General features: G+C 43.2%; 1 protein-coding gene and 1 long non-coding RNA gene across 6 annotated transcripts in view; one reads left to right on the top strand and one right to left on the bottom strand.

Moving 5' to 3' along the window:
- Nucleotides 1-19,028, top strand: part of INPP4B (inositol polyphosphate-4-phosphatase type II B) — a 1,036,387-nt gene that overhangs the window by 632,267 nt on the left and 385,092 nt on the right. The gene's annotated exons all lie outside the window — the stretch shown is intronic.
- Nucleotides 1-19,028, bottom strand: part of LOC143791716 (uncharacterized) — a 53,888-nt gene that overhangs the window by 9,645 nt on the left and 25,215 nt on the right. The window contains exon 2 of the long non-coding RNA XR_013219908.1: nucleotides 13,144-13,187. This is a non-coding gene — a long non-coding RNA (uncharacterized LOC143791716). The remainder of the gene's footprint in view (nucleotides 1-13,143; nucleotides 13,188-19,028) is intronic.

Below are 19,028 nucleotides of genomic sequence, written 5' to 3'. Positions count from 1 at the left end.
CAGCATTGTGGTCAGTGGAGGAGGATTGCAAGGAGGGACCGCAGACAGGCTTACTAGGCCTAAAATAAATAAAAATAGGCTCAAGACACTTAGAGTTATCTCACAGGGTTACACAGGCAGCATTGGTGTGGTCAGCGGAGGACGATTGCAAGGAGTGTCTGACACAGTTAGTACTCACAAAAAATAAATAGATGTTAATGTCTAGCAAAACAACAACAACAAAAAAAAAGTGTGGCATACTTAGGTACAGGGGTGGGCTCATCTGCTGAGTTTCTGACATAGTAATTTGGCAGTAAGTATTTACTGGTGTCAATATAGGACACTGACCCAGACTACTTTAACTAGCATTATAGATGTCAACAAATTGGTATTGTCAGTGCCAGGCATTGAATGATGTCAGCGCATAGACTAAACATTGGTGGAGCTGTGAGAGATAATTTTGCACGTGGTAGAGCACAGTTTGAGCTGGGGGGGGTGAACTCTCTTGTGGCCGGTGGTACCGTCCCAGGGCCCCTCATGTTACAACGGTGTGTCTGACGTTGGGTGCGCGCCACCACCGCCAGAGACACTTTATTGTACTATGAGGGACCCAGTGGCAGTGCCGTCAACCAAAAGCGGGCACACCCACCTCTTCAGACAAACGGCACTCTAACGGGTGCTTGCGCCAAGTGGCGAGACCACGGCCCCGTGGGGGGAGTTTTACCATTGAGGGAGGTGTAAACATGTCGTATGCTGGACAAACAGCTGCTGCAAATTAAGAGATTGGAACACTCAGTAAGACCAGTCCACAAGCAAGACCTTTTTATAGGAAAGCTAGGTGTCAGCCGGGAAAGGTGGGGCAAAATAATTTGAAATCCAGGAGTGGTTCATTTTAATGAAGGTTAGATCATCCACATTTTGGGTAGCCAGACGAGTCCTTTTTTCGGTTAATATTGAACCAGCAGCACTGAATACTCTTTCTGATAGCACACTAGCTGCTGGGCAAGCAAGCTCCTGCAATGCATATTCTGCCAATTCAGGCCAGGTGTCTAATTTGGATGCCCAGTAATCAAATGGGAATGACGGTTGAGGGAGAACATCGATAAGGGATGAAAAATAGTTAGTAACCATACTGGACAAATGTTGTCTCCTGTCACTTTGAATAGATGCTGCAGTACCTGTCCTGTCTGCGGTCATTGCGAAATCACTCCACAACCTGGTCAGAAAACCCCTCTGTCCAACACCACTTCTGATTTGTGCACCTCTAACACCTCTGCCCTGTAGCCCCCTGCAGCTCGTGTGAGAACTATCACCGGCGCTGTGTGCTGGGAATGCCTGAATCAAACGGTCTACAAGACTAGCTTGTTTGGTTGCTAATATTTGTTCGAGGTTCTCATGTGGCATAATATTTTGCAATTTGCCTTTATAGCGAGGGTCAAGGATGCAGGCCAACCAGTAATCGTCATCGCTCATCATTTTAATAATGCGTGAGTCCCTTTTGAGGATACGTAAGGCATAGTCCGCCATGTGGGCCAAAGTTCCAGTTGTCAAATCTGTGGTTGTGCTGGGTTGATGGGCAGTTACAGGCAAATCTACGTCACTTGGCTCCCTTAAAAAAACAGAACCCGGCCTTGCAATGCCACTAATTTCTGTTGGCCCAGGAGAAGCTTCCTCATTAAAAAAGTACTCATCCCCATCATCCTCCTCGTCCTCCTCCTCCTCTTCGCCCGCTACCGCGTCCTCTACACGGCCCTGACCAGACAATGGCTGACTGTCATCAAGGCTGTCCTCTTCCTCGGCTGAAGATGCCTGCTCCTTTATGTGCGTCAAACTTTGCATCAGCAGATGCATTAGGGGGATGCTCATGCTTATTATGGCGTTGTCTGCACTAACCAGCCGTGTGCAATCCTCAAAACACTGAAGGACTTGAAATAGGTCTTGTAGCTTCGACCACTGCACACCTGACAACTCCATGTCTGCCATCCAACTGCCTGCCCGTGTATCCTCCCACAAATACATAACAGCATGCCTCTGTTCGCACAGTCTCTGAAGCATGTGCAGTGTGGAGTTCCACCTTGTCGATGATTAGGCGATGCTGGGGAAGGTTCAAAGACCACTGATAGTTCTGCATACGTCTGGAGTGTACGGGCGAATATGCGAGCAAAGTCTGCGCACTTTGAGGAGCAGGTCGGGTAACCCCGGATAACTTTTCAGGAAGCACTACACCACCAGGTTTAAGGTGTGAGCCAGGCAAGGAATGTGTTTGGGAGTTGGGAAAGGGCTATGGCAGCCTTGAAATTCCTTCTGTTATCACTCACTACCTTGCCTGCCTCAAGATGTACAGTGCCCAGCCATGACTGAGTTTCTTTCTGCAAGAACTCGGACAGAACTTCCGCGGTGTGTCTGTTGTCGCCCAAACACTTCATTGCCAATACAGCCTGCTGACGCTTGCCACTAGCTGTCCCATAATGGCACACCTGGTGTGCAACAGTGGCAGCTGCGGATGGAGTGGATGTGCGACTGCGGTCTGTGGATGAGCTCTCGCTTCTGCAGGAGGATGAGGAAGAGGAGGAGGGGGGGCGAACGCCTACAGCCAACTCTTTCCTTGACCGTGGGCTAGGCAGAACTGTCCCAATATTGCTGTCCCCTGTGGACCCTGCATCCACCACATTCACCCAGTGTGCCGTGATGGACACGTAACGTCCCTGGCCATGCCTACTGGTCCATGCATCTGTTGTCAGGTGCACCTTTGTAGTCACAGACTGCCTGAGTGCATGGACGATGCGGTCTTTAACATGCTGTTGGAGGGCTGGGATGGCTTTTCTAGAAAAGAAGTGTCGACTGGGTACCTCTTAGCGTGGTACGGCGTAGTCCATCAGCGCTTTGAAAGCTTCGCTTTCAAATAACCGGTAGGGCATCATCTCTAATGAGATTAGTCTAGCAATGTGGGCGTTCAAACCCTGTGTATGCGGATGCGAGGATGAGTACTTCCTTTTCCTAACAAGAGTCTCATGTAGGGTGAGCTGGACTGGAGAGCTGGAGATTGTGGAACTAGCGGTGGTGCCGGTGGACATGGCAGACTGAGAGAGGGTTGGAGATGGTATTCTTGCCGGTGCCCTACATGCAGTGTTTCCTACTACGAACCTGGTGATTCCCTGACTGCTTTGGCCTGGCGACGAAAGCTGCACAGATACTGCAGGTGGTGTGGGAAATGGTGGTCTTACAGTGAGGGAAGGGATGTAGCGTTGCTGACTAGCTTCATTGGCCGAGGGTGCTGCAACCTTTAGGCACGTTTGGTAGTTAGTCCAGGCTTGCAAATGCATGGTGGATAAATGTCTATGCATGCAACTTGTATTTAGACTTTTAAGATTCTGACCTCTGCTTAAGGTAGTTGAACATTTTTGACAGATGACTTTGCGCTGATCATTTGGATCTTGTTTAAAAAATGCCAGACTGCACTCTTTCTACTATCGGATACGTTTTCAGGCATTGCAGACTGAGCTTCTTTAACCGGATGGCCACGCTGTCCTCCAACTGGTTTTGGTTTTGCCACACGTTTTTGGCCAGATACGGGCCCGGCAGATGGAACCTGTTGTGATGTTGATGCCTGCTGACCTCCTCTTCTATCTCGTGTGCAACTTCGTCTGTGTCACTGTGTAAGCCGGTGGTAGAGCGTTCGTGACGGGGCACCATAGTCTCAGCTGGGTTTGATTCTGGCTCAGTACACTGCGAGGGCAATGTTCTGGTCTGAGTCAAAGGAACAGCATAGTAATCTGGCTGTGGCTGTGCATCAGTGCACTCCATGTCCGATTCAACTTCTAATGGGCATGGCCTGTTAACTGTTTCACTGTCTAACCCAGGAACGGTATGTGTAAAGAGCTCCATGGAGTAACCCGTTGTGTCTCCTGACGCATCCTTCTCTCTTGTTCTGGGTGAAGAAGACAAGGAAGCGACTTGTCCCTGACCGTCAACATCCACTAACGTCGCGCTGCTTTTACATTTTGCACTTTCAGAAGAGGAGGCAAAAGAGCTAGAGGCTGAGTCAGCAAGGAAAGCCAAAAATTGTTCTTGCTGCTCCGGTTTTAAAAGCGATTTTCCTACTCCCAGAAAAGGGAGCGTTCGAGGCCTTGTTTAGCCAGACGACGAACCTGGCTCAACAACTCGAGACTTAGGTGCTGTACTGCTTTTACCACGACCACATGATGCTCCACCACTACCATCATTACCAGCTCACAATGACCGCCCACGGCCACGACCTCTTCCACCAGACTTCCTCATTGTTTGCAAAACGTGACCAAAGTAACGGTATTTGTTACTGTAAAACAACTTATAAGGTGAACTCTAACTTCTGTAGGATTTATATACACCTTTATAGGTGGCTGACACTGAAAGGAAAACCAGGCCCAATGTTACACACTAGGTTTTCTGTGCCCCAATAATTTGAGACAGATGGCACACACTCGACTTCAGGGAGAATTTACAAAAAAAAAAAAAGGCCCAGTATTACACACTGGTTTTCGGCGGCACACAATGAGAGACAGATGCCACACACAGCAATGGCACAGAGGCAGACTTGCCAATCTTTATCTCCCACTATTTATTTATTTTTTTACAGGGAGAATTTCCCCCCCCAAAAAAAATGGCCCAGTATTACACACTGGTTTTCGGTGGCACACAATGAGAGACAGATGCCACACACAGCAATGGCACAGAGGCAGACTTGCCAAACTTTATCTCCCACTATTTATTTATTTTTTTACAGGGAGAATTTACCAAAAAAAAAAAAATGGCCCAGTATTACACACTGGTTTTCGGTGGCACACAATGAGAGACAGATGCCACACACAGCAATGGCACAGAGGCAGACTTGCCAAACTTTATCTCCCTGCAGTAATCTCAGAAAAGTATGGCAGACAGCTATAAAAAGGACTGCTGCACACAAAAGTGTGGACAAACAAACAAGATAGCTGTGCAGAAAGGAAGGAACAACAGGATTTGTGCTTTGAAAAAAGCAGTTGGTTTGCACAGCGGCGTACACACACAGCAACGCAGCTATCAGGGAGCCTTCTAGGGCAGCCCAATGAGCTACAGCGCTGCGGAAAAAAAAATGTAACTTCCACTGTCCTGCAAACAAAAGGTGGTGTTGGACAGTGGAAATCGCTACAGCACAAGCGGTTTGGGGGTGAATGTACCCTGCAAAACACTATCCCTGCTTCTGACGAAGCGGCACCTCTCCCTACGCTCAGATCAGCAGCAGTAAGATGGCGGTCGGCAGGAATGCCCCTTTATAGCCCCTGTGACGGTGCAGAAAGCAAGCCAATCACTGCAATGCCCTTCTCTAAGATGGTGGGGACTGAGATCTATGTCATCACGCTGCCCACACTCTGCGTCCACCTTCATTGGCTGAGAACTGGCGCTTTTAGCGTCATTGAAACGCGACTTTGGCGTGAAAGTCGCGTACCGCATGGCCGACCCCACACAGGGATCGGGTCGGGTTTCATGAGACGCCGACTTTGCCAAAAGTCGGCGACTTATGAAAATGAACGATCCGTTTCGCTCAACCCTACATATCACCCCTCTTTCGCCCCATTCAAAATAAAGCAATAAAAATAAAATCAAGCAGACATATTTGGTATCGCCGCGTTCTGAATCGCCCGATCTATGAATAAAAAAAAAAGGATTAACCTGATCACTAAACGGCATAGCGAGAAAAAAATCAAAACGCCAGAATTACGTTCTTTTGGTTGCCACAACATTGCACTAAAATGCAATAACTGGCGATCAACAGATCATATTTGCACCAAAATGGTATCATTAAAAACGTCAGCTCAGCAAGCAAAAGATAAGCCCTCACCTGACCCCAGATCACGAAAAGTGGAGACGCTATGGGTCTCGGAAAACGAAGCAATTTTTTCTTTTCGCAAACTTTGAAATTTTTTTTCACTACATAGATAAAAAAGAACCTAGTCATGTATGGTGTCTATAAACTCATAATGACCTGGAGAATCATAGTAGCAGGTCACTTTTTGCATTTAGTGAACCTATCAAAAAAGCCAAACAAAAAAACAATATGAGATTGCACTTTTTTTGCAATTTCACCGCACTTGGAATTTTTTTCCGGTTTTCAAGCACATAACATGCCAAAAACAATGATGTCGTTCAAAAGTACAACTTGTCCTGCAAAAAATAAGCCCTCACATGACCATATTGACAGAAAAATAAAAAAGTTATGGCTCTGGGAAGGAGGGGAGCGAAAAGCGAAAATGCAAAACCGAAAAAAATATTTTGATTAAGAAATTATTTTGATTAAGAAATGCAGATTAATTTAAAAATGGTTCACAGTTGTATGAGGAACTATTTCTACATGGAGCACAATGGATTATTTATTCCTTCTAAAATCATTTGCATAAAAATATAGAAAAACAACATTTTGGTGACACTTTAATGGTCCTGTTGATTTTGACCTACGACTAGGACATGCAACGCTATTCCGTCTGTATTTTTGCTGTGTGATATTTCATCATGGATAAATATCTACTGAGAAGTTTAGTTTTTGCTACTCGGTCTAACAGTACAGGTCTGCTGGGTTCTCTGAACTGGAAACAGCTGTGTCAAGAGGGGACCGATGTGTTATAACCCTGAGCAATACAAATAACTCTGTCTGATTACATAAATGTACAGTTGCAAGTCTTTCTCTGAGGCAGAATAAAGTCAATGAAAAAACTGGAACATTTTTGCTGCCTGAGTTGTGCGACTGTGTAAAACTAATGCAAACTGCCCATAACGGCCTGCAGTATATTTTCCTAGTGAAGGCTCAACCGTGTTTCTGATTAGATGGCTGGATAATGCCGTTACTTTTTGTGTCCCCGTTATGTTTTATTTCCAGACTGCTGGTGAACAGGTATAATGTGCACTTAGGAAGATCGCAGGGATCCCATATGATCACTACAGGTACTGTGAATGCAGCAGGCAGGCGCAGTTGGTGGCATCGCTCATTAGTGCCTGCAGAGAAGTTGCAGAGGTAATAGAAGAGCGTACAATTTTCTTGACATTCTTTTAAAGGCAGCATGTTTTATACCTGGAATATTGGTATTATATGGTAGACATGTGGCTATTATCTTAGCATGAATCCATATATATGGCTGTTACATGCTGAGATTATGGTAGAGAAAGTTGTATGTTGTTGACGACATAGTGTTTTATTTGCATAGAGGGCCGTATTTATTATTGGCATTTATTACCGTAGTCATTACCCCACCGCTGTTAGGTCCATATGCTATGTTTATTCAAAAGCACCCATAATTTGATAAATGGTAATGTGTTTTAGATTATGAAGGAAGGAAGTCCAGCAGAACCTGACTTGGCCAATGTTTCTTGATGAGTGATTTATCACAGTGTCCAGCAATATGGATATAATGGAGCATCCACATTATAGATCTTGTGCCAAGTAGCAGATGGCACATATGAAGGGTACACTGCAAAGGCTGGAGAAAGCAGGTGAATCAGTGCCCCATGGGCTCATTCACATTAGCATGGAAGCTGCGACTGTACACGGCATTGGTCTAGTTTCTATTCATATCTATCAGCACTTGAAATGATATAGCAAACTATAGAGCTATAAATCCTGCCCTGAATCTTGTAAGTAATTTTATATGCCATCTTGATAATAGAAAACCACAGGGATAATTTCACGTCATTGATGTGTTTCATCTATTTAGTAGTTAGTGAATATCATGTATAGGAGGCTCCTCCATAGATCTTAGCTGGAATCTTGTTTCGGTCGTTCCCGGTAAAGTAATGTTTTAATTCCATAAATCATCAGTCGATATCAGAGGGAATTGGCGGCGGATGTTACGCTTTTTTCTAAAATTGAAGCTGTTATTTTGTTGTACACGGACATATCCCACAGCAAACATCGTTAACATTGGTCTTAGCACCATTTTGGCCGTGTGATGGGATGGCTTACACAGGCAGCACTTCTGGGATTTGCGTTGTGCACATGACATTGGTACCCTTCACAAACTTTGGAGGAAAGGTGTTTTGTTTGATTTGTAGAAGCTATACAGGCTAAGTAACTCATAGAGGAAGGCAAACGTGGAGATGTTAAGAGCAGAGCAACACATCTCCCAAGAGCTAAGGTCTGGTCGAAAACAGGTTTTAGAGCTAAGGTGGACGAGTATTGAAAAAGCCAATGGGGTTTTTCAGAACTGAATTATTGGTCTTTGAATAAAGAGCAAAGAAAATAAGTTAGAGTAACACACTCAAAACATTCAGTACTGTGAATATATGGATAGGTTTTTCTCTGTTTACATCCATGGACATTATATGTAAAAATGCCTCAAATAAAAATGTTTGAACCACAGACTATAGAATAGTTTCAATGTCTCCCATCCTTGTAAGAAAATGGCCCTTGAGGATAGATTGTAACCTGCACAATGCTGTATTCAGTATGGACATACTAACTGCCCAGCCCTGCTATATACTGACACTAGAGTGGCAGAGCACCTACATGTGCAGTGTCAGTGTGTGCATGGGCTACATGCGCAGTGTCATTGTGTATGGGCTACTTGCGCAGTGTCATTGTGTGCATGGGCTACATGCGCAGTGTCAGTGGGTGTGGGCTACATGCGCAGTGTCATGGTGTTCATGAGCTACATGCGCAGTGTCACTGTGTGCATGGGCTACATGTGCAATGTCATTGTGTGCATGGGCTACATGTGCAATGTCATTGTGTGCATGGGCTACATGCGCAGTGTCATTGTGTATGGGCTACATGTGCAATGTCATTGTGTATGGGCTACATGCGCAGTGTCATTGTGTATGGGCTACATGCGCAGTGTCATTGTGTGCATGGGCTACATGCGCAGTGTCATTGTGTGTATGGGCTACATGCGCAGTGTCATTGTGTATGGGCTACATGCGCAGTGTCATTGTGTGCATGGGCTACATGCGCAGTGTCATTGTGTGCATGGGCTACATGCGCAGTGTCAGTGTGTATGGGCTACATGCGCAGTGTCATTGTGTGCATGGGTTACATGCGCAGTGTCATTGTGTGCATGGGCTACATGTGCTGTGTCATTGTATGCATGGGCTACATGCGCAGTGTCACTGTGTGCATGGGCTACATGTGCAGTGTCATTGTGTGCATGGGCTACATGCGCAGGGTCATTGTGTGCATGGGCTACATGCGCAGTGTCATTGTGTTCATGGGCTACATGCGCAGTGTCATTGTGTGCATGGGCTACATGCGCAGGGTCATTGTGTGCATGGGCTACATGTGCAGTGTCATTGTGTGCATGGGCTACATGCGCAGGGTCATTGTGTGCATGGGCTACATGCGCAGTGTCATTGTGTTCATGGGCTACATGCGCAGTGTCATTGTGTTCATGGGCTACATGCGCAGTGTCATTGTGTGCATGGGCTACATGCGCAGGGTCATGGTGTTCATGGGCTACATGCGCAGTGTCATGGTGTTCATGAGCTACATGCGCAGTGTCATTGTGTGTATGGGCTACATGCGCAGTGTCATTGTGTACATGGGCTACATGTGCAGTGTAATTGTGTGTGTGTATGGGCTACATGCGCAGTGTCATTTTGTGCATGGCTACATGCGCAGGGTCATTGTGTGCATGGGCTACATGCGCAGTGTCATGGTGTTCATGAGCTACATACGCAGTGTCATTGTGTGTATGGGCTACATGCGCAGTGTCATTGTGTGCATGGGCTACATGCGCAGTGTCATGGTGTTCATGAGCTACATGCGCAGTGTCATTGTGTGTATGGGCTACATGCGCAGTGTCATTGTGTGCATGGGCTACATGCGCAGTGTCATTGTGTGCATGGGCTACATGGGGAGTGTCATTGTGTGCATGGGCTACATGGACAGTGTCATTGTGTGTATGGGCTACATGCGCAGTGTCATTGTGTGTATGGGCTACATGCGCAGGGTCATTGTGTGCATGGGCTACATGTGCAGGGTCATTGTGTGCATGGGCTACATGTGCAGTGTCATTGTATGCATGGGCTACATGCGCAGTGTCATTGTGTACATGGGCTACATGCGCAGTGTCATTGTGTGCATGGGCTACATGCGCAGTGTCATTGTGTGCATGGGCCGAGTTCTCATTGTTCTGCTGTGTATAGCAGAAGCTCAGTGAACACAGTATTGCAAAACAGACGTGGTTGATGATGACAGGAGAGTGATGTGTGTGCTCTCATCCTCTTCTCCTATGTATTGCTTTTGCCAATTACCATGATGGGAGGGGCGGAATGGTGCACCAAGCCTTTGGCTAATCCAAGATTGCACCAAGGCCCTCTCATTTAAACAATTAAACTGTTTTTCTACAAACATATTCAGTAAAATCTGTGCTACACGTATAATTTTTATAGTGGCTAAGGTCACCAATTCAGCAAAGCAATTTCAGCAGAACTCTGGCATAAATTGCATTCAAAAGTAGATAAATTTTGTCGCAACTCTGAGTTGCATTAGTTGCACTTTTGGTGCCTTGAGCATCAGCTCACTGAAAGGTCGTATTTCAGTGGAATACATTGTGGCCCACATTTCTGGCACATGGACTAGACAGTGTTAAAGACTGCAGATTTATCAAAGAGCTTGAGTGATAAATCTGGCTCATTTTAAAGCATGAGTTCAAAATTTTTATCAATTTTTCTATCTACTCATCCGTTAGCTATCAATAATTTATGTACACTATGTGCACTAAAATTCTTACGTGTTGCAGTTTTTTGCTTCTCTCGTCCCTTTCCTGCATCATGTAACCACAGCTCTGTCTTGCCAAGTTCACAGCCGTCCATTCCTTCCATTCTCAGGCCTCATTCATACGTTAGTAATTTTCACATACACAAAAAAATGGTACGAGTATCGTCAGTGTTTGGTCAGTTTGTCACCAGTTTTACATTCATTATTTTCACGTATGAATAAATAATTACGTTACAAAGCTTCTCCTATTATTTTACATGCAAAATACAGACAAAGCATGGATGGTATATTGATGTCATCCTTGTGCTGTCCTTGATTGGTATTTCTCATCCATACTCCCAGTAAAAAGTTGACATACCTCTGTGAATTTTTCATGGACACACAATCTGTGAAAAAACACGGACATGCGAGCAGCCCCATATACTATATGGGTACGTTTTCTTTTTGTGAAAAACGTGGACAGAACACATACATGCAGCACATAGTTCTGAATGAAGCCTCAATAGAATTACATTGAGAACGTTACCTCTAGTCCACATGGAACACTGTGAGCTGACTGGTCACAACTTCAGTCAAATGATGCAGGAGAGGACTGGAACAGCGCTGGAAATGGTGGAAGAATGCTCAGAATTCCAAGACATCCACTGAACATACATTACTATAGCTAACAGATGAGGAACGTTACAAAAATAACACTTGAGTGGTACTTGAAGACTTCCTAGTCCAAGTTTGCATTGTCTAAGTCTAAGACAACAGTGCCTTTTTGTGTGTTGTCTGATCCTGAAGTCACGTGATAGTATGTTCCACAGTGTTTAGGCCCTTCTTTTCCATTCCCTAGGGACAGTATACAACAACATTTCATGATTTAATTCTGTGATAACTGGATTTACACAAAAATGCTTTATTTCCATAGCCCTATGTGGGGATAATTGCACCTGCTGCTGCTGTAATCTGTCTAATAGAAATCATAGACCTGCAGACCCTTGATAAGCCAGTGGTGGAGCAAAAGCAGATCATAATCCATATTGTCAGATCAAAATGCAAAAATGAACAGAGAACGAGCTTTAAAGTAATGCCATATATACTTGTCCCAGGACATCATAATGAGAACTAGCATGTTGTTCTATTGTCGACATAATGAGATCTGCAAAAAGCTGCACAATTAGGTTCATATCACAAATTGAGGGGCAGTGTAGCGCCGGCATTACTACACGTTGCCCCTCTCCCCAGAATAGATTCTGACTCACTCACCACTGCGGCTCCCATCCCACTCCTCTTCCTCCTTCCTTGTCTGCTTGTGTCCGGGGTGCGTGCAATCTGCGCAGATTCCCGGGCACTGTGCTTAGGTTACGTGCTTCCTCCCTCTTAAAGGGGCCTCACACTCTGTCCTAAAATGTCCCAAACCATTGGCTGAGAGAAACTTACTATTTAAGGCACCTCTACTTGCTAGAAGGTACCTGTGCAACGTTTTTAGTTTTTTCCCTACACACTTGCTAGTGTTCGGGTCCCTGTATGCTAGTACCCACTAGTTGTGCTAGTTTCCATCTGTTGTCCCTAACCTCCTTGCTAGTACCTGCCTTGTCAGTCTGTATTTCTGCCAGTCCCTGCCTGCACCTGATGTGCCAATCTGTATATCAGCTGGACCCACCTGCACCTGGAATTCCAGTCTGTATATCAGTCAGACCCTCTTGCACCTGCCATGCAAATCCGCACTCGCCTGCCCCTGCTGTAACAGTCTGTATATCAGCTGGACCCGCTGCACCTGCCATACCAGTCTGTATACGCTCCTACTGGGCCTGTCCCTCTACCTGTCCGTTGGGGGTCAGCTGCCGTGCTTCTGAGGTCTGTCCTGGAGAAGCACCTGGTGTCCATTGGGAAACAAGTTTAACCCCACACCACCATCAGGGGCTGTAGTAAAAAGTCAAGTGCTCACCTAGTCCAGGCTCTCCTCAGACCATGGCACAGTTGTTCTACCGCTCCCGTTACATGCAGAATTACAATTGAAAATGTACCTGGTTTATTTATTATGTACTTTATACACTTTTTCTGCTCTGACCAATGCACGGGTGTGACTTAATATAGGCGGAGTAGCTCCAAAGCATTGGCAGAAAAAATGGTCAGAGTAAGCAAACTAGTAGGTGGTCTAACATTTGGCAAGGCAGCCAAAGTTTTGCCAAATGTGTTATCCTCCAGCATGATGTGCTCTGATAAATTTGCTACCTTTAGTCTATTTCTAAGTAAAACCGTTTTAGTAAATGTGCCCCATGATATTTAAATCAACGGCATAATTTAATAGTATAGATATTCCACAGCACCAGCAAAATATCATTACCAAACTCCATTGCAGAGAGCTGGAGTTAATAACTGATCCAGGCACCTTCCTTAACATCCCCATGAAAACTTTTTGATAGCTGTAGGCATAGCAGGCTTGACAGGCTCTCGGTTACCTTTAACTTCTTCTTAGTACTGCTTCCCTTTTCATTGGCAGCTTCTGCAAAGGGAGAAAAAATAAGGAATGAATACAGATTGGGATTACTTAAGGTGAAGAGAATTTGTCATTAAAAGAAGTCCTTATGAAGTAAAAAATCTCACAAATCTCACAGGTGAGAATAATGGATACCATGGGAGGAATTTAATAAGGCTGGCGTTTCATATGCCAGTTTTTATTAATAGTGTAGTGGAGGAAGATGTGTCTAGATTATTAAGAGTTAAATTATAGTAAAATTGAAGGGCAGTGAGAGATCTTGAACCTTCTGGGAAAACCACATGCATTTTGGAAAACTAGAGAAAGTATTGAGAAATGTTGTAAACTTTTGTGCAAAAGAAATTTGCATCAAAATGGTGACCTTTTCAGCCATAATTCTGGCACACAATCCTTAATATTTTCATGCAACATGTATCTACTAGATGTGGATAGGAACCTAGATTGCTATGTATACCTTTTAGCCAGAAACAAGGGGTTATGCAGTAGGAACAAGGATTTGTCAATTAACATTTTGACAGTTTACCGGAAGCTGACATGTTCATGGCCATTCTTAGTTGGAGGAGCGATCTGTCTGCTTAATACCAATAATGATTGAGACTCTGGCATATTAACTAGCTACGTAGAGGGAGAAGTGGCGCATAGCTATGTGAGATCAAGCAATAACAGGTCCTTGATGCCCTTAGATGTCTGGGGCTGTATGCGCGCTACACTGAACGGACCAGCGTGTTTCTACCCTTCGCCGATAGGTGTGGGTAACTTACTGAACCCTATTAATGATGGAGATCGGAGATTACAATTCTTCCCCATGAACGAGGAATTCCCAGTAAGTGCTGGTCATACGCTTGCAATGAATAAGTCCCTGCCTTTTGTACACACCGCCCCTCGCTACTACTGACAGGATGGTTTAGTGAGATGCTTGGGTTGGGCCCGCCGATGTCTGCCAAGACCCTGGCAGCGAGCCAAAAATACAATGGAATTTGACTATCTAGAGGAAGTAAAAATCGTTAAAGATTTTATGAAGGATTCTCATCCTTTTTAATACCTCATTTGAGATGTTTTGTCTATCTGTCCCATGCTTGCAAAATCTGCTACATATCCCTTTAATTATAACTTATGGTAAACTCAAAGAATTGATTTTTGGCAAGCGGGTACCATTTTATGTATTTTATTTTTCCTTTTTGGTGTTCATATTCATGATCTTAAAAAATAAAAATATTTATGTTATTTATGCAACATGCTAATAGCTTGGCACTGAGGTAATCCCTTCTTGTCAAAGTCACGCTTACCACTGTGCATGATGTCAGGATAACAAACTGTTCCTTTGATCAAATAGACTAATAAGTAAAACATAATTCCAGTTAGTTGTGCATCATTTCTTGTTGAAATGTGCATCGGGGTACATTATTAAATGCTATATTATTATATTTACTAGCTGCACAAGATTTGTTTTACAGCTGTTTTCTGTCTTTTCACTCGGAGTCGTCACCCTGAAAGGAATGAAAAGTCAAGTAGAAAAAAAAGAAGCTAGTATTTAATTTTTTATCTCCCACTAATATTCTTACCTTAAAATTTATTTATTATGAATCTGGGGCTCATTAGCGGGCCTCTCAAAGTTGATTTTTTTTTTTTAATATAATTAGTGATGAGTGAATATACTCGTTACTCGAGATTTCTTTATTTTTTTAGTGCTCGGAGATTTAGTTTTTCTTGCCGCAGCTGAATGATTTACATCTTTTAGCCAGCATAAGTACATGTGGGGATTCCCTAGCAACCAGGCAACCCCCACATGTACGTATACTTGCTAACAGATGTAAATCATTCAGCTGCGGCAAGAAAAACTAAATCTCTGAGCACTAAAAAATACTGGAGGACCCCCGAGCATGCTCGAGAAATCTCGAGTAACGACTCGAGTATATTCACTCATCACTAAATATAATCTATTAACAAATCCTTTCAGAAGTAGCCCTAATATTTTCTCAATGATAACAGTATTTTTTTTCAAACCTAAAAAAACCCTCAAGATTCACTGCTTCAAATTATTATGCACAACAGAGTCTCCAAATATTTTATAGGTTGTAAAGAACTGAAAATGGTACTGCTTTGAATTTGCAGCATTAAGAGGTCACATTTACTGACATCAAAAGCTTTTTTTAATTAAAAACAACATAAGAGGCCAAGTTACATGTTTTTGGATCATTTCTACTTGAATTTCTTTACAGGTTGTCAAAATAGCTTTCAAGAGCTGCTGTTTTTATGTGATCTACCTCCCACCCTCATAGATCTTTTGCTTGAGGATACTCCAAAGGTTCTCAATAGAGTTGAGGACAAGGGAAGTTAATGGCCACACCACAACTTTCTCTCCTCTTATGGCCATAGCAACCAATAACTCAGAGGTATTATTTGATTTTGCTAAGAATGGCATGGTTCTTTTTTTTTTTACAGTGCAAAAAAGTGGTGACTCAGAAACTCTATATGCTTTGTGGAAGTAATTTTCACACCTTTAGGGACCCTGAAAGGGACAACCAGCTCTCCTCATGATTCCGGCCCAAAACTTGACTCCGCCACCTCCATGCTGACATTGCACCTTTGTTGAGACATGATAGCCATCCACAAACCATCCACTACTCCATCCTACAGCACCATCCTGGGTTTCACAGCACTCATCCATAAACATGACTGTTTTAAAATTAGTTTTCATGTATATCTGGGCAGACTGGAACCGTTTATGCTTGTGAAACTGTTTAAGGGTGGCCAAATATCCAATGTTTTTATACCTTGTCCAAGGCATTACGTTTCGACATGAGAGATCCTTTTTTTCCCCATATTCCTTGAAACCTGTAGCCTGCTTAATAATGTTGAACGTCCTTCTTAAGTAGTTTTACTTTAATTGGGCTCATCTGGCAAACTAATTATCACAGGAGTTTGAGATTGATTTCAGTGATCCAAAGTGCCCTGAGAAAAAATAGCATCCATGAGTTTATTTAAAAACAAAAAGTTAGATAATTCTGACACTTAATTCAATTTGCATAATAATTTGGAATGTGCTGTAGATGGCTGTCAGCAAACAATCATTTGGCTGACCGCTATGTCTCCTGACTCCCCAATAGACAGGAATGTGGAAGTAGCTTATCTCCAGGAAGAGCAAAAAAATAGTCTGCTGGATCCTTTTCTCCCCTGACATAATCTATTGAGGTAGAGTCACGAGCAATTCATACACATAAGACAATTGTCCAATCCGACCAATATCGGGAGGTTCAGCAATCTTTAATGTGTAAGGGAGCCTTTAGTGTAGACGTGCCCTTCAAAGAGTAGAATCCAAGAGGCACAAAGGTAATAGAGTATGGAAGTAGCACAAACATTAACATTAGGGGAAATAAATTGAGAGAACGGATGCCTGTACTTTGTTTTATGTAGTTGGATGGCTAGGTAAAGACTCGGCTTGATAGCCTCCAAAATGGATCACTATTTTCGAGGACAGTGAAATCCTTCAAGATAAGTTAGTCAACTTGAGTACCAAAGTAATATCTCATGTTAGTTATAGGATTTATTAAAGCATATAATAAATTTATGATATGTTAATCCGCAGGAAACTGCCCTACATCAGGATCTAGGACACGCAAATTAGAGTTGAGCTATTGACCATAATTTGTAGTAGCCATGTAATTATCATCTTATTACATTGGATGATATGTCAGCTCTTTGATATATATTCAGGTGGATTTTGTTGTGACCTTTTCAATATCTTTATATTTGTAGAATGACAGGAGGAGTTCTAGTAAACTTGGTACAAGACAAGCATATGAAACCACCTTCTTTTCTATGTTCCTCTTTCTCAGTTATCATACATAATTAAATAGGAAGGTTATGCAAATATGCTCTCTTCTTTTTATACGAGACTAGTGATGGCCATGGGATCTAATTAGCAGATTTCTAATTTGCATAGTCCAAAATGTATTAATAATGGAAATGATATGTAGAAAGCCAAATATAAATTGAAGCTTTTCAGTGTTTCATCAAGAAAATGAATCCATCTAATCATATTCTCATACACTGATAAGTTTGGAATTTGAGGAGTAAAGAGAAATGCTTGTGTTCTGTCTCTTTGGAGTATGTGCTAAGCCTTCAGTATGCCATTTAATATTACAACACAGGCATGAAGGTGTGTTTATCAAGCAGACTATATTAATTCTGAGCTTTATGCCACTGATTTAGCATTCTCTCCTTTACAGTCATCACCAAATATAAAGAGCTGAATGTGACCCTAATCGAGGATTTATCCCATGCTATGTTGCAAGCCTGACAAAAGCAATGGTAAAATGAAAAAAGTAATACTTCTGCTTATTTCTTAAAAAGTAGCTAGTTTAATTTATTTACTTAAATGAATAGTATACGTGAAAATAAGAAACCTTCTCATGTAGCTTGTTAGACAAATGTACTTCCCTCTGCTCCTGGACTGATCTTTAATTCTCAAAATTCTCAATTCACAGAAAATCTGTATTCAGTTAATGCAGACTGTGAGCCCTCGCGGGCAGGGTCCTCCCTCCTTATGTACCCGCGTGCCTTGTTTTTGCTCATGTTTAATGTATTTGTCTCTATTTGCCCCGTATTTCACATGTAAAGCGCCATGGAATAAATGGTGCTATAAAAATGAATAATAATAATAATAATAAAATGCAGATTGTCATATTACTGCGAAATGAGATGACAGTTAGGCTGTGTGCACGTTGTGTTTTTTTGTGTTTTTTCGCTATAAAAATGCAATAAAAATGCATTAAAAATGCATACATATGCATCCCATCAATTAAATTGCATTCCGCAATTTTTTTGCACATGATGTGTTTTTCTCCACGAAAAAAAAAAAAGCATCGCGGTAAAAAACGCAGCATGTTCATTAATTTTGCAGATTTTTTGCGGTTTTCCCGCTATTTAATGCATTGGAAAAAAAACACGAAAAAAACGCACAAAAGACGCGAAAAAAAACACGCGAAAAAAAAACGAATGCGGATTTCTTGCAGAAAATGTCCGGTTTTCTTCAGAAATTTTCTGCAAGAAATCCTGACGTGTGCACATACCCTTAGTGCTCATAAAGTTCTATGAAGAATCACCCTCCCCTCTCCATAGAATTTTAAAAGCACCAACTGTCATTTCTTGCCTCAGTAATGTGAAAGTATGTCTTCACTGAATACAGATTTAACGTATGTATTGAAAGTAAAAAATCTGTAAAGGTAGTGAAAGAAGCAGATTTCTCTGATAAGGTAGATTACAAAGTTGCTTATTTTCATGTGTACCATTGATTTATGAAATAATAAAGCAATAGTTTATATTTAAAGGGGTTGTCCACTACTTTCAGTTAACCCCCCAATGTATCCCCCCGAGGCCCCTAATGAATTTTATAAATACCTTCTGTTGCCGTTTTCGCCTGTGAGCGGTGCTATGGCGGAGGCTGAGTCCGGGTCATGTGACCCCCAGGCTGCAGCCACCGCTAATTTCTGCCGACGTCACATCAATTTCCAGACTCTGGAAATTGACGTGACGTCAGTAACAGGCGTGTCCAAGCCGCACAGTCAGCAGTCACTCAAGAGTGACGGGGATGTGGGCTGCCTGCGGCGCTGTGCTGGGGGCGGGCGGGGCTTTGCTGGGGGCGGGCGGGGCTGTGCTGGTGTCTGTGCTGGGATCTGCTGGCAGAGATGTGCGGCGGCGGCGGCCGGTCCCGTGGCAATTTGCAAACACTGTGTTTCGGGGTACTGCCCCTCGTCAGTGCAAAGTGGAGATCTAGTTTGGCTGAGTGACAGGCATCTGACCGGGATCCAAGAAGTATTGTTTATCCTTGCGGAGATTGCGGAGCAA

The sequence above is a fragment of the Ranitomeya variabilis genome, chromosome 1 (genome assembly GCF_051348905.1).
Source record: "Ranitomeya variabilis isolate aRanVar5 chromosome 1, aRanVar5.hap1, whole genome shotgun sequence".
Lineage (NCBI taxonomy): Eukaryota > Metazoa > Chordata > Amphibia > Anura > Dendrobatidae > Ranitomeya > Ranitomeya variabilis.
The sequence above is the reverse complement of the archived record's forward strand: the minus strand, read 5'-3'. Positions and strand labels throughout refer to the sequence as shown.